At 44.4% G+C, this 15057-nt stretch overlaps 1 long non-coding RNA gene across 2 annotated transcripts; it reads right to left on the reverse strand.

Annotated features, from left to right (window-relative positions):
• Nucleotides 1-8529: 8529 nt before the first annotated feature.
• On the reverse strand, nucleotides 8530-9480 carry LOC139196476 (uncharacterized). Of its 2 annotated transcripts, none has more exons than XR_011581428.1 (4): nucleotides 9272-9480; nucleotides 9091-9188; nucleotides 8910-9007; nucleotides 8530-8734 (listed from the first exon to the last, which is right to left on the reverse strand). It is a non-coding gene; the product is annotated as an uncharacterized lncRNA (long non-coding RNA). The 2 variants fall into 2 exon arrangements; XR_011581427.1 differs by lacking the exon at nucleotides 8530-8734 and adding an exon at nucleotides 8793-8826.
• Nucleotides 9481-15057: the final 5577 nt, after the last annotated feature.

Genomic DNA, 15057 nt, shown 5'->3' on the forward strand with positions numbered 1-15057 from the left:
CAAAACCAATTTATGGTGCCAACAAAAGCTTCATCAATGGAGGGCAACCACAATTCTCAAAAGCTTCACACACTTTTGATCAAGACAGTGTGAAGCAAAACTAATTTATGGTGCCAACAAGAGCTTCATCAATTAAGGGCAACTACAACTCGTAGAAAACTTCACACACTCTTGATCAAGACAGTGTAAAGCAAAACCAATTTATGGTGCCAACAAAAGCTTCATCAAAGGTGGGCAACCACAATTCTCAAAAGCTTCACACACTCTTGATCAAGACAGTGTGAAGCAAAACCAATTTATGGTGCCAACGAGAGCTTCATCAAAGGTGGGCAACCACAATTCTCAAAAGCTTCACACACTCTTGATCAAGACAGTATGAAGCAAAACCAATTTATGGTGCCAACAAAAGCTTCATCAATTAAGGGCAACTACAACTCGTAGAAAACTTCACACACTCTTGATCAAGACTGTTTGAAGCAAATTCAATTTATATGGTTCGTCTAAACCTTCGACTACTACAAGGTGTGGCTTGCATCACAATCTCTTGCTCAATAGTATGGAAGCAAAATTTTTATATGTTGTCTCTTCCACATTTCCAAATTTCTAGTTTCCCAAAAAAAAAAAAAAGGAAATTCAACAAAGCTTCATCAATGGAGGACAACTACAAATTCTCAAAAGCTTCACACTATCTTGATCAAGATAGTGTGAAGCAAAATCAATTCGTGGTACCCAACAAAGCTTCACCACAAAAGCTTCACCAACAGAAGCTTCATCAATGGATGACAACTGTTTGTACCATACTTGACCAATCCCGAAACTACCGAGCACCGGCCAACACTATACTGTCAAGGACCCAGAAGAGTTCCCCTCCGACCAGGAGGCCAATCACTACTCGACACGTGTCAAGATTAGAAGCCAATCAGAGCGCAGCACGTGTCGACATCAAGAACCAATCATAACATGACACATGTCAATGTGACAAAGCTACAAGTTTTTCTATAAATAGGGGTCATTCCCCCACAATATTGCCGAATGCCATTTTGTGTTAAATCATTCACAAGAACTCACTAAATTGAGAGCTTGATCCTTTGTACTTGTGTAAGCCCTTCACTACTAATAAGAACTCCTCTACTCCGTGGACGTAGCCAATCTGGGTGAACCACGTACATCCTGTGTTTGCTTCTCTGTCTCTATTCATTTACGTACTTATCCTCACTAGTGACTGAAGCAACCAAGCAACCAAGCGAAGGTCACAAAACCTGACACTTTCTGTTGTACCAAAGTCTTCGCCGATTTTGTGCATCAACATTTGGCGCCGTCTGTGGGAAACGACACTTATTCCTACTCTCTTCAGCTGTGTCAAGCTGGTTTCTATCATTCGTACACTTTCTTTTGATCAGGCATCCCTCTCCAACATGGGAAGCGAAGGAAGCCACAGCACACAGAATGACACCCCCCTTGCACATAGTGCGAAACAACGAAAGAAGGAAGGAAAACGAGTTCTTCTTCAAGCTAAAGTCGATGAGTTGGAAGCTCAGAACAACAAGATAGCAATGAGGAATGAGGTCCTCCAGGAGCAATATGAGAAGCTCTTCGAGACACTCCACAAAGCTAGGCAAGCTCAGACACGCGAGCTTGTTGCCCCCGTGGGAGAGCTTGTTGCCCCCGTGGAAGTCAACCATCAACTGGGTGCCCTCCAACATGGAGGGTCACATGCATTCGACATAGATATCCCTGATAGGGAACAGATTACCCCTCGACTTGATAATCAACATGAGGCTTCTCTTAACCCAGTTGCTTCGACCCGAACCATGAGAAGTGGAGGGAGACACCTCTTTGCTGAAGGGGCAGAAGGATCGAAAGCCGTCTTTCGCGATTGTCGGGATTTCCTGAAGCAACGTCGAGAGAATTCCATCCATATAAGCTCAAAGATCAATGACCCAAGGATTTCTGAGAGACTCGGTCCCCTGCCACGGCCCAAGCCGGCCACCAATTTGGGGAAGGGGCAACAAGTCCTAGAGAGACATGAGGGTACAGGGGACTCAGAGGTGTTCCGACAGACATACCCTGGAAGCCAGTACAGCGAGTCCAGGGAAAAATCACATGCCCTTGATCAAACCTTCCTAATTCCAATAGGAGATGGAGATTTACGAAAGAAAGCTCCAGTGACACATAACTCCGCTCAGGACCCCCTTGTCCTACAACTTCTTGAGGAAGTAAACAAGTTGAAGGCTGAACGTCAGGCTGAAATACCTGACTGGAACCAACCCAGGCCTGGCCCTCTTACAAGGAGGATCCTCAACACCCCCCTTCAAGCAAAGACAAAGCAAAAGCTTGGCTTGCAACTTTATACTGGAAAAGAGGACCCGATTGAGCACCTTAACCTCTTTGAGTCCACCATGGCATACCGGATGCACACCGACGAAGAGCGATGTCTTCTCTTCCCCTCCACCCTCTCTAGTGGAGCTCTAAATTGGTATTGTCGTCTTACACCTGAGACGGTAGACTCATTTGAGGAATTGAGGAAACTATTTGTTTCCCAACACATTTTCCAAACCGATCGCTTGCACTCTGCAGATGACTTGTACACTATCCGCCAGAAGCCAGACGAGTCATTACGTATGTATGCTGGCCGCTTCAGCCATGAATACTCCCGGTGTGCCGAGGCAGACGACAAGACTGCCCTCAAAGCCTTCACGGCAGGCCTACGTGATTGTTTCTTTAAATACATGATCAATGCCAATACTTGGAAGACTTACTCTGAGGTGATGGCGCAGGCTTATAACCATGCTTCCGCCGAGGCAAAGACATATCAGGAGAAACCCCCTACAACCATCCTTTATCAACAAGTGGGAGGTGGAAGCCAGACTCACCTAAATGAGAAGACCTCGACTTTCCAAACAGCAGTGGCACCTCCCCATGCCTTGCATAATGCTTCACCGAATCAACAGACATATCAATTTCAAGGCAAGAGGAAGGATTTCCATCCTCACCACTCTCCTTTCAGTAAAAAGAGTAAGGGACACTATCCCGATAACCAAGGGTATCGCCACAATAACGCTCGCCCCCAGGCAGTCAATGCAGTGGGTCAAACCCGCGTCAAGATACCCCCTACCCCAAGGTATGAGACATACACGCCCTTGAATGCCACATGCGCGACCATTTACCCCAGCATAGCTCACCTGATACCAAAGCCAAAGCCGAGGCACCCAGATTACACGCCCCCGAATAACGCGGGCATGTTTTGTTGCTACCATGAGCATAACGGCCATGATAGCGAGAAATGTATCATCCTCCGTGATCGTATTGAAGCTTTGGCACGAGAAGGAAAAATTGATCAATTCCTCCTTCACCCTCAAAGGGATAACCGTAACCAACGCCAGGTGAATGTCATATATTCCATAAGCGGCGGCACACCCATATCTGAATCTTCCAATAGGGCCATGAAAAACAGTGAACGAATTCTGAGGCCTGGTCACCAAGTGTTTCACGTGGAAGACATCAGGGGAGGGAAGTATCAAAAGCCTAACTGGGATCCGATATGTTTCTACCCTGAGGAAGAAAGAGGCATCATCTACCCTCATAACGACCCATTGATCGTGGAGGCTCACATAGCCAACTTTGATGTTCGACGAATCCTCGTAGACACAGGGGCTTCGGTCAATATCATGTTTGCCGAAGCTTTCAGGGCACTCAGTGTAGCTGAACACTTGCTCGATCGCTCGATTTCTCCTCTGATAAGCTTCTCCGGTGATATCGTGCAACCCTTAGGGAGCATACATTTACCCTTTACTATTGGTACAGGCCCTTACACGGCTACCATTACCACTAACTTCCTAGTGGTTGACTGCCCAACGGCATACAATGTCATATTTGGGCGCACAGGCATCAATGATCTCAAGGCTATGGTATCCACGCATATGCTGTTGATGAAATTTCCAACCCCCCATGGCAACGGCTACATCAGAGGAGATCAGCTTAGTGCACGATCATGTTACAACACTTCAGTTAAGCAACAACACTTGCCCGGACCCAAGGAAACCCTGTCTGTACATGACCAAGTCACAAAGACCAGCCTAGATGAAGCGAACTTGGATCTTCCTGATAGCAACAATCAACCCGATGATCCTCGAGATGACTCTTTCACCCAGCAAGCCCAACCTGCTGAAGAGTTGGAGAAGGTACCTATCTCAAGAGATTATCCAGATCGCATGGTGAAGATTGGCACCACATTGTCACCACCCCTTCGGTTAGCATTGATATCTTTTTTGAAAGAGAACACTGAAGTCTTCGCCTGGTCATACGAGGACATGCCAGGCATCTCTCCCGATGTCATCTGTCATCGTTTGAGTATTGACCCCAAGATCAAGCCGGTGAGACAGAAGCGAAGATCTTATGACGCTGAACGATACGAGGCAATGAAAGCAGAAGTTGAAAAACTCAAAGGCATAGGCTTTGTCCGCGAAGTCAATTACCCGACATGGGTAGCAAATGTGGTCCTTGTTAAGAAAAATCCGACCAAAGAAAGTCTTTTGCTTCAAAAGGTCTTGTGGAGAATGTGTGTTGACTACACCGACCTAAACAAAGGGTGTCCGAAAGATAGCTTCCCTCTTCCTCTTATTGACAGACTTATAGACTCTACGGCCGGGTGTGAACTCCTGAGCTTCATGGATGCTTACTCAGGATACAACCAAATCCTCATGAACCCTTCGGATCAAGAACACATAGCCTTCACTACCGACAGAGGACTATACTGCTATAAAGTCATGCCTTTCGGCCTAAAGAATGCAGGAGCGACTTATCAGAGACTAGTCAACTCAATGTTCGCCGAGCAGATTGGGAAGAGCATGGAAGTTTACGTTGATGATATGTTAGTCAAGAGCAAACATGCTGACCAACACATCACCAACCTATCTGAAACTTTCACTATTTTGAAGAGGTATCGAATGAGGTTAAACCCCAACAAATGTGCCTTCGGCGTAGGCTCTGGCAAATTCTTAGGTTTCATGATTAGCCAACGAGGCATTGAAGCTAATCCCGAGAAGATCAAAGCAATCCTCGACATGAAGGAACCGGTAACTTCAAAGGACATCCAGAGCCTTACTGGCAAGGTGGCAGCCTTAACCAGGTTCATTTCTAAGGCCACAGACAAATGTGCTCCCTTTTTTAAAGCACTTAAGGGAAGTAGGAAGTACATTACATGGACTGATGAATGTGCCGAGGCATTCAAAAACCTCAAGGAGTACATGAGTAAAGCCCCTCTACTCTCCAAGCCCGAGGTAGGAGACATTCTCATTATCTACCTATCGGTATCAGCTTCAGCCGTAAGTTCCGTTCTCATTCGAAAGGATGGGAATATTGAGCGACCTGTCTACTACGCTAGCAAAGCCTTACAAGATGCGGAGACACGGTACTCTAACATTGAGAAATTGGCTCTGGCATTGGTCATGTCTGCTCGAAAACTCCGCCCTTACTTCCAAGCGCACTCCATCATCGTGCTTACCAATTATCCTCTTCGACAGATACTCCAAAGTCCTGACACTTCAGGGCGAATGATCAAATGGGCAATAGCGTTGGGTGAGTTTGACATCTCCTACCAACCAAAGCCAGCTGAGAAGGGCCAAGCAGTGGCAGACTTCATTGCTGACTTCACATATCCGGTTGACATTGCTTCTACACCTGAAGCAGTGGCTTCATTACCCCCGGAAGCTCAGAAGATAGAACCAACAACCCCAGCATGGAGTCTGTATGTTGATGGCTCATCCAACCAACAGGGCTGTGGAGCGGGACTAGTCTTGACTACACCCAACAAAGTAGCAATGGAGTATGCTCTTCGTTTCAAATTCAAGGCATCAAATAATGAGGCCGAGTATGAAGCCCTTCTAGCAGGATTACGTTTGGCCAAACACCTCGGGGTTAAACAAATTGATATTTTCAGTGACTCCCAATTGGTGGTCAACCAGGTTACCAACAACTTTGATGCTAAGGACAGCTCCATGGCAGCATATCTTGCGCAAACACAACTTTTGCTCAAGCACTTCCACTACCAGATCACCCAAGTTCCTCGAGCGGCAAACAGTCATGCAGACGCCCTGGCTCGCCTCGCTTCGGCTGTGGAAGACAAGATTGGAAGAAAAATTCATGTCGAACTGTTGGCAACACCAAGCACCATGGCCGCAGAAGTATGCAACTTACAACAGGGGGATAGTTGGATCACCCCGATCTATAATTTCCTTGCTCATGGCACCCTCCCAAATGATAAAGTCCAGGCTAAGCAAATTCGATACAAGTCTACCCGCTACCTGATCATCAATGATCAACTCTATAAGCGAGGTTTTAGCCTGCCATACTTAAGGTGTCTTACGCCTGCCGAGGCGGAAATCGTCCTTCGGGAAATACATGAGGGAGTCTGTGGAGATCATGCTGGATCTCGGTCCCTAGCACACAAGACTTTTCGCCAAGGATATTACTGGCCAACACTCCACCAGGATGCCATCAAAGTATCCCGCTCATGTGACAAATGTCAACGATATGCGGCTATTCCTCATTCCCCTCCAGAGCCTCTTACTCCTATGATCAGCCCTTGGCCCTTCGCCCAGTGGGGACTTGATTTGATCGGCCCAATGCCGGCAGGGAAGGGCAAAGTCTGTTACGCAGTCGTTGCAGTGGACTACTTCACAAAGTGGGCCGAAGTAGAACCCTTGGCAACCATTACTGAGGCAAAGATAGAAGACTTCGTGTGGAAGAACATCCTTTGTAGATTCGGCATTCCCAATGCGATAGTCACTGACAATGGGCGACAGTTCGACAACAAGAAGTTCAGGTTGTTCTGCTCTAAGTTCAACATCAACTTATGCTTTGCCTCTCCAGCTCATCCCCAGTCTAATGGACAAGTTGAGGCCATCAACAAAATAATCAAGCGCACTTTGAAAACCAGCTTGGACAAAGCTAAAGGCTGTTGGCCAGAATTTGTACCCCAAGTTCTTTGGTCATATCGCACTTCATATCGGACTTCAACAAGAGAAACTCCATTCTCACTTGCCTTTGGCACAGAGGCGGTTGTCCCTGTTGAGCTCGAGCAAGCAACATTCCGAGTCCAGAACTACATTCAAAGTGAAAAGGACAAACAACTCACCCTCAACTTGGATTTAGTCGAGGAACACAGAAACCAAGCTCACTTGAGGAATGTCGCCTACAAGCAGCGCATCTCCAACTATTATGACTCTAGGGTCAAGCCTCGTTCTTTCAAAATAGGAGACTGGGTCTTAAAGAAAAGATTACTCTGCGACAGAGTCCCGAGTGAAGGCACACTTAGTCCAAACTGGGATGGACCGTATGAAGTCATTGGCATCAGTCGCCCTGGCTCTTACACACTTAGAAGCTCCGATGGCAAGACCCTTGGCCATCCATGGAACGCTGATCACTTGAAGTACTACTACAAATAGACTCACGATGTACAAGTGTTGAGCTATAGCCGTTTGGCATCCTATGTAATGAAGGCCATTTGGCAATGAATTCAATAAAGAGGTAATTTAGCCAACTCAGCCCTCACTCTTTTACATTCATAGCAAGCGATGCCGGAACCCTTCTCAATCAGAAAGCAATCCGTCTTCCACAGTCACTACAAAACAAGCAAATGAAGACCGTGTCAAGCGCCAAAAAAAAAAAAAAAAAAAAAAAAAAAAAAAACAGCTTCATCCAAAAAGCTTCACCCGAAAAGCTTCACCTCCAAAGCTTCACCTAAAAAGCTTCACCCGAAAAGCTTCACCTCCAAAGCTTCACCCACAAAGCTTCACCTAAAAAGCTTCACCCAAAAAGCTTCACCTAAAAAATCTTCACCTAGAAAGCTCCCTCTACATACTTTCACCATCAAAGCTTCACCCACAAAGCTTCACCCACAAAGCTTCACCTAAAAAGCTTCACCCAAAAAGCTTCACCATCAAAGCTTCACCTAAAAAGCTTCACCCAAAAAGCTTCACCTAAAAAGCTTCACCCAAAAAGCTTCACCATCAAAGCTTCACCTAAAAAGCTTCACCCAAAAAGCTTCACCCGAAAAGCTTCACCTAAAAAGCTTCACCCAAAAAGCTTCACCCGAAAAGCTTCACCTAAAAAGCTTCACCCACAAAGCTTCACCTAAAAAGCTTCACCCAACAAGCTTCACCCGAAAAGCTTCACCTCCAAAGCTTCACCCACAAAGCTTCACCTACAAAGCTTCAACACAAAACCTTGCTCCAAATAAACAAATTTTGTTCACAAAACCCAAGATGCCCTTGAACTTGTACAAAAACACTTGGGTAAACATAAACATTTTTTGTTTTACACCCACAAGGGCCCAAAATTTTCCTTCTTATTTATTCACTTATATATGTTCTCAAACATATTATAATAGATCCAACCACAAGCCAAAGTCCCAAATTTCATAATGGACAAAAGTACAAGCAATTCATCAATAATGAAGGTGCTACAAAAATTGGAATCTGCCCCAAAATAGAAATCCAACCCAGGAGACTTTTTCTCTCTCTCCCTCTTCCGCCTCCTTTCATCTATCAAATTTCTGCAACCTCTGCTCTTCTCCAATGGAGCTGAATTTTGGACACCCTATAGTTCTTGAGCATATGAACAACTTTCAAGAAGGAACCATTTCTGTTTGAGCGACGGAAATTAAAGTGTTGAAGCTCCAAACATGATAGTCGGCTTCTTGCAGATTTCGAAGCTGTTGTGATGTTTCGAAGATCTGGAAATATTTAACCGTTAGTTCATCCTGAATTTTTGATATGTTATGAAAGAGTCGATGAGGAACAACTTCAATGAAGAAAGCATACCGATCTGAACAAGAGAAAATGGAGTTTCGAAGCTCACAACAAATCTGACGGGTTGACAGAAAAATAATAACCAGTCATTCATCATACCTGAGTTTCTTGAGTTATACAGCTCCGAGGGATCTCAAATTTGGATATGTTGTAGTTCACAAGCTGAGGAACAACTTCAATGAAGAAAGCATACCGATCTGAACAAGAGAAAATGGAGTTTCGAAGCTCACAACAAATCTGACGGGTTGACAGAAAAATAATAACCAGTCATTCATCATACCTGAGTTTCTTGAGTTATACAGCTCCGAGGGATCTCAAATTTGGATATGTTGTAGTTCACAAGCTGAGGAACAACTTCAATGAAGAAAGCATGCTGATCTGAGCAAGAGAAAATAGAGTTTCAAAGCTCACAACAAATCTGACGGGTTGACAGACAAATGATAAACAGTCACTCATCATACCTGGATTTCTGGAGTTGTACTGCTCCGATGGCTCTCCAATTTGGATATGTTGTAGTTAAGGAATTAACGAACAACTTTCATGAAGACAACTTTGTGATTCGACCTACAGATGATGGTGTTATGTTGAAAAACAATTCCGGTTGTTAGGGGAAATGAAAAACAATTCCACCAAAGAAACATCATTATGATGTTTCATCATTATGGTGTTTTCATCATTATGATGCTTTCATCATTGTGATGCTTCCATCATTGTGATGCTTCCATTATGATGTTAATGCACCAACGGTTACACCTTCTGCAATTCCACTTATTCGGGCCTAGCAACCTTCATAAACAAAATCTATGAAGAAAAAGTCCGGGGCTACCACTTAGAAAACAAAAGAATGAAGTTTTGGTACTTACGACATGGACTATTAGCAAGACACCTCATTCGTCAACTCCCTCGACTAGAGACTTGGGGGACTCCCACCATATGCTACTATGCCTTGGTACTCAAAAGTTCGTGACTACTCAGTGACTTGGATTTTTCAAGTCTCCAACCGAGAAGTTTTCCTCACTCGGGAAATTAAGGGAACACTACCTCAAACTACATGCTTCACTCACAAAGCTTCAACAATACAGGTTTCAACAAAAGCAAAAATTCAAAGAACTTTATGAAGAAGGCTTTGGTGTATTTAACACAATATGTTGAAATGAAGAAAGCTTATTTATTAATATTTTCGATAAGCCACAAATATGTACATATACATGAGTCAAAATAAACAAACAAAAGGGAGCCTTCACAAAGGTTGCTTAGGGGAAGTCTCAGCAGTCGGTAGAGCCCCAGAAAGAGAAAGCACCGGAGGGTGGTTATCCGGAGCCTCAGTACTTGACAAAACCCCAGAAGGAGGAGGCATTGGAGGTTCATCATTTGAAGCTTCATTACCAGGTACAGCCCCAGAGGACGAAGGCAATAAATGCCTTTGGAACAAACCTACAAACCGCTGATGATCAAGTAAAACCTTACCATCAGATTCCTTCATCTGGTCAAGCTTCCTCTTCATGTTTGTAGCATAGTCATGGGCGAGCCGGTGCAACTGCTTATTCTCATGCTTGAGCCCTCTAATCTCCTGTTTGAGACTCATCACTTCAGCAGCCAATGATTCAACTTGGCGGGTTCTAGCAAATAGGCGTTGGGCCATATTAGACACAGAACCTGCACACTGAACACTAAGAGCCAGAGAGTCCTTAACAGCCAACTCATCAGACCGTTTGGAAAGTAGTCTGTTATCTTTGGGAGTGAGAAGGTTCCTGGCCACCACTGCAGCGGTCATATCATTCTTCATCACAGAATCCCCAATGGTAAGAGGACCAGTAGGGGATATGAAGGATGGGCGCCATATGTTGTCTGGAGAAGGCATGGCTGTCTCTTCTCCAAGGTTCAAGTCAAAACGACGGTCGGAGGGTCCAGACATTTTCAAATGTGTTGAAGAAGGAAGAGGTCAGACAAATCAAGATCTTAGAAGTGCAAGAAATGAGCTTCTACTGGTAGAGATTCAAGTGTGCTGTGGAACTTAATGCCAGCCTCTATAAAAATCTGCACTCGACGGAGCTTCAGAAATCGAAGAGGCGTTTGCTTTCTCAAAAGCTGGACTGCTCAGAGACCACGAGGGCCGATCTCAGAAATCGAAGAGGCGTTTGCTTTCTCAAAAGCTGGACTGCTCAGAGACCACGAGGGCCGATCTCAGAAATCGAAAAGGCGTTTGCTTTCTCAAAAGCTGGACTGCTCAGAGACCACGAGGGCCGATCTCAGAAATCGAAGAGGTGTTTGCTTTCTCAAAAGCTGGGCTGCTCAGAGACCACGAGGGCCGATCTCAGAAATCGAAGAAGCACCTGCTTTTTCAGCCTCGTCAGCACCTGTCACATGCACAATCAGCTTTGCGGAAATTACGGGCACTCTGTCGAAGATTTCTGGTGAAGTAGAAAGCACGTGAATCTTACTGATCAATCACCGCTCTCCATATGCACCATCAACTCCTCGGGTACCACATATAACTTTGTCAAAGATTTCTGACAAAGTTTAGGCACGAGAATTTCGAAGTTCCAGCTACCCTACTATTACCCATAAGGGTAAAGGAACAGCACCACTGCTTGACAACTGGAAAGTCCCTATGTGTGTCGACCTCCGTGTTTTGCGGCAAGACAGGTTGGCAAGAACGTCCAACCTTTACTCACATTCGAGAAAAGACTCCCAACATAATTACTTTCTCAAAAACCGGAGTAGCACCGCTTTCCGAATCTCGAGAGTCAGATCCTCGACGGGATTGCTTGTTCGAAAACCGAAGAGGCACAACTCTCAGAACTTCGAGAGCCAGATTTCCTTAGATAAAGCTTGTCTGTAATCTCCACACGTAATATCAGCTTTCCAGATACCACATACCACTTTTTCAAAGTGCTCTGACAAAATTAAAACACGTGAAGCTGGCAGCTCCCACTACATTGCTGTGACCAAGAAGGGTAAAGGAATAGCATTACTACTTGTTATTGGGAAATCCCTATATACATTGACCTCCCTCCTCAACGGACAGGCAAACCTGCAAAAATGCTCAACCCTTTCTCGCATTCGAAAAGGCACCCTCAACATAACCTCTCGAAATACTCAGCTTTATTTCCCCCCGATAATACCTCAGCAAATAAGCCACACCAAGAACAAGAGTATCTCATATCATCAGGGTCGAAAGCAAGAGTATCCCATATCATGCTTTCTCCCTGTCTTTGTCTTTGTCCTTGTCCACACCTGCAGGACAAGGAGAAAGAGAGCAGTCAGTCGGAACCTGAAATCAAACCTCCAATTTGGAACTGACTGCCTGGAGCCTTTGCCTGGTTGCTTACTTAGCATTGCTCTCGAGTACTCATCCTCAACTGCTGTCAAGGTCACGAATTCCACCGGCAAATGCCTCATGACAGTTGATCAGATATTGGCTCTTTACACTGAAGCTGCCAAGCGTGGATGAGTCACTATGAAGGAATGTTCTGAAGGACCATTTAAATGCAAAGGTTGCACACCACTTCTGCCATGCAAAAGATTGAAGCAGAAGGTTCAACGGTGAGCTGAAACAGATCACTACAGCACGACACCTTTCCATACCACATTCATTATTCCGTCAACAGCAAAAGTATCCCATATCATCAAGGTCGAACGTACTCTAGATTTGATGGACTTGTTTTGACCCTCAAATTTTTGAGTCGGCCTTATACTCTGAAGGGCACCAGAAAACCCTCCAGCACAGTTCAAGAATAAGCCTGTGGAAAGTTACTTCTTCAAAAGCAAAAGTATCTCATATCATCTCTTATCCATTTGCTTCTCCTTATCCTGGCAGTTGAATGAGAGACAAGGAGAAGGAGAACAATCAACCGGAAGCCGAAGTCAAACCTTTGATCCTGGGTTGCTTACTTGGAAGTTTGACTGCTTACCTTGTTTGTCACCTCTTTCGGCAGATCTCCTAGCTCGGCGACTTGGGGGACTCCTACTATAGGGTTTGTATCACACTTGACTAAGCCCGAAACTACAACTAAGCTTCATCCAAAATTGATACATTACCTTGTGCGTCAACATCAGCTAAATACACCATTCCCGGATGGAGGAAAGGTACTTCCAGAGAAGGGCAGATGAAGATCAGACCACACTTCGGTACTTAGAAGTTTCGTGATTACTCAAGGGATTGGATCTTGCAAGTCCCCAACCGAGGAGTTTCCCTCACTCGGGAACTTAGGGGAGCACTGTTTGTACCATACTTGACCAATCCCGAAACTACCGAGCACCGGCCAACACTATACTGTCAAGGACCCAGAAGAGTTCCCCTCCGACCAGGAGGCCAATCACTACTCGACACGTGTCAAGATTAGAAGCCAATCAGAGCGCAGCACGTGTCGACATCAAGAACCAATCATAACATGACACATGTCAATGTGACAAAGCTACAAGTTTTTCTATAAATAGGGGTCATTCCCCCACAATATTGCCGAATGCCATTTTGTGTTAAATCATTCACAAGAACTCACTAAATTGAGAGCTTGATCCTTTGTACTTGTGTAAGCCCTTCACTACTAATAAGAACTCCTCTACTCCGTGGACGTAGCCAATCTGGGTGAACCACGTACATCCTGTGTTTGCTTCTCTGTCTCTATTCATTTACGTACTTATCCTCACTAGTGACTGAAGCAACCAAGCAACCAAGCGAAGGTCACAAAACCTGACACTTTCTGTTGTACCAAAGTCTTCGCCGATTTTGTGCATCAACAACAACTATAAATTCTCAAAAGCTTCACACTATCTTGATCAAGATAGTGTGAAGCAAAATCAATTCATGGTACCCAACAAAAACTTCAACTCCTAAGCTTCACCTACAAAGCTTCAACTCCAAAGCTTCATCTACCAAAGCTTCACCCACAATAGTTTCACCTAAAAAAGCTTCACCCATAAAAGCTTCACCAATAAAAGTTTCACCCACAAAAGCTTCACCCACCACAAAAGCTTCACTCACAAAAGCTTCACCCACCACAAAAGCTTCACCTACAAAAGCTTCACCCATAAAAGCTTCACCAACAAAAGCTTCACCCACAAAAGCTTCACCCACCACAAAAGCTTCACCTACAAAAGCTTCACCTACAAAAGCTTCACCCATAAAAGCTTTACCAACAAAAGCTTCACCCACAGCTTCCCCCACCACAAAAGATTCACCTACAAAACTTCAACACAAAAGCTTCACTACAAAAGCTTCACTACAAAAGCTTCACACTATCTTGATCAAGATAGTGTGAAGCAAAATCAATTCATGGTATCCACCAAAGCTTTAACCTCAACGCTTCACCTACAAAGTTAAATATATATATATATATATTTTCAGAAATTCAAAAATTCAAAAATTCAAAAATTAAAAAAAAATGTCTAGGCCTCCTCTTCTTTGGACCTAACAACTTTCATAACAAATACATATGAAGGAGGAGTTTTGGGCTACCACTTAGAAAGGAAAATGGTGAAGTTTTGTACTTTGGAAACTTGGCTACTAGCAAGACACCTCCTTCGTCAACTCCCTAGATCGGAGACTTGGGGGACTCCTACCATATGCTACTGCACCTTGATACTCGAAAGTCTCACAACCACTCAGTGACTTGGATTTTTTCAAGTCTCCAACCGAGAAATTTCCTCACTCGAGAAATTAAGAGAGCACTACCTCAACCTACATGTTTCACTCACAAAGCTTCAACATACAAGCTTCAACAAAAGGAAAAATTCAAAGAACTTAGTGAAGAAGGCCTTGGTGTATTTAACACAATACGTTGAAATGAAGCAAAACTTGTTTATTGATATCTCCGATAAGTTACAAATATGTACATATACATGAATCAAAATAAACAAACAAGAGAGAGCTTTCACAAAGGTTGCTCAGGAAAAGTCTCAGTAGTCGGCAAAGCTCCAGAAAGATGAGGCACCAGAGGGTGATTATTCGGAGCCTCAGTACTAGGCAGAACCCTAGAAGGAGGAGGCACCGAAGGTTGATCATTTGGAGCTTCATTACGCGGTACAGCCCCAGAAGACGAAGGCAATAAATGCCTTTGGAACAAACCCACAAACCTCTTATGATCAAGTAAAATCTGACCATCAGATTCCTGCAGCTGGTCGAGCTTCCTCTTCATGTTTGTAGCATAGTCATGTGCGAGCCTGTGCAACTGTTTATTCTCATGCTTGAGCTCTTTGATCTCTTGTTTGAGACTTATCACTTCAGCCGCCAATGATTCAACTTGGT

This window comes from Malus domestica, chromosome 05 (assembly GCF_042453785.1).
Source record: "Malus domestica chromosome 05, GDT2T_hap1".
In the NCBI taxonomy this organism is placed as follows: Eukaryota; Viridiplantae; Streptophyta; class Magnoliopsida; order Rosales; family Rosaceae; genus Malus; species Malus domestica.